This window comes from Dipodomys spectabilis, unplaced genomic scaffold, assembly GCF_019054845.1.
Source record: "Dipodomys spectabilis isolate Male_0828 unplaced genomic scaffold, ASM1905484v1 ptg000424l, whole genome shotgun sequence".
NCBI lineage: Eukaryota > Metazoa > Chordata > Mammalia > Rodentia > Heteromyidae > Dipodomys > Dipodomys spectabilis.
In genome coordinates this window covers 3,703,097-3,704,678 of record NW_024871101.1, presented here as the reverse complement: position 1 = coordinate 3,704,678, position 1,582 = coordinate 3,703,097, and the positions used below count along the sequence as shown (strand labels likewise).

At 36.0% G+C, this 1,582-nt stretch overlaps 1 non-coding gene across 1 annotated transcript; it reads left to right on the top strand.

Moving 5' to 3' along the window:
- Nucleotides 1–1,124: 1,124 nt before the first annotated feature.
- Nucleotides 1,125–1,256, top strand: LOC122097692. The gene has a single exon (XR_006145561.1). It is a non-coding gene; the product is annotated as a small nucleolar RNA SNORA51 (small nucleolar RNA).
- Nucleotides 1,257–1,582: the final 326 nt, after the last annotated feature.

Genomic DNA, 1,582 nt, shown 5'->3' with positions numbered 1-1,582 from the left:
GGAGGGGGGAGGCTGGGAAGGGAGGTCAAGGGTAAACAAAGGAGGACGCTGCAATGCTTGGTAAGAAATGTATGCATTATCCTGCCCATGTAATTGTAACCCCTCTGTACAGTATGTTCTCAAATAAAATAAAATAAAATAAAAAATAAATAAATAAATAAAATTTTCCTTATTGCAAGCTGATTATCTCTGTGATATCTTTACAGTATTTTAAAGCTGAATAACATTACAATTTATTGTTAAGGCACATAATTTAAGCTGGACAATTATTTACCAGCTGAGATTTTATTTCATAGTATTGATTTGATAATATCATCTATTTACTTCAGGTATTAAGGACACTTCAGTAAGTACGAAGTTTACTAATCTACTGGAAACTAGGTCATGGCTTATGAACAGTAAATAGGACCGAGAAATGCTTTGAAGGTTTTATCGAAAATATCTTCTCCACATTGAAAATGACTTTATGTGTAAGAGAATAGAGTAGTTTTACTAATACTGTGGATTCTTATCAATGTTTATATAAGAATAAATTTTAAATGATGAACCATGGAAGGATATTATTTTCAGAGCTTTAACAGAAGTGGAGGAAAGGTTGGAATATAATGTGGAAGGTATAATTAGCTTATAAATTTATATGCTAATAAACCTATAATTAGCATATAAACCTATCACTTATGTGATATGCAAGTTTATATACATGTTTTAACTGAAAAATGGTAGATTCAATGGAGAACCCAGAGTAATTACTTAGAAAGACGAGGTCAAAGTTCAAGGAAATAAAACACCAGGAAAGGATATTTAAAGGGGTGAGGAGGGGTAAAGGGGAAAGGGTTGGAAAAATAAAGAGGAGAGAAGGGGGAGAACAGAGTCAAGAATCCAGTGCAGGGCTGGGAAGGTGGCTCAGTAGTAGAGCGCTTGCCTTGGATGCAGAAGGCCCTGGGTTCAATGCTTCAGCACCACATAAGCAGAGAAAACCGGAAGTGGCACTGTGGCTAAAGTGGTTGAGCACTAGCCTTGAGCTGAATTGCTGAGGGATAGTGCCCAGACCCAGAGTTCAAGCCCCACAACCAACAACAAAAAAAATCCAATGTACATCCTACACAATTAAAAAGGACTGAGTTGGCCTCCGGGTGCTTTACCACAGGCTGTGTTCTTACACTGACTGTATAGAAAGAGGAGGCAGAGTAAACCTACCCCATATACACCTCAGCCCTGGCATGTGCCTAGTCTGTACTGTGAATGGGGAGACAAAGGGAAAAAAAAGGACTGAGTTAATGGATAGGTGAGGGAGGGATATGTGGCAATGTCGAAAAGAGTAATATTGATTGAAATACACAGTATTTATAAGCTGCTTTTTAAATTGGTAACTTCTTTATACAACTACTTAAAGATGCTTTTGAAAGTGGAGGAAAGGAATTAAAAGGGAGACATGGAAAAACAATTACCATCACTCTTTTGTTTAGAATCAGTTTTGTTGATGGTGGTAAGAGTTTTATTTTTGCAAACAAACTTTTGTTATGGAAGGAATAAATTGTATTTAATATATAAAATCTCTTAAAGACTAATAGTGTAATGATGA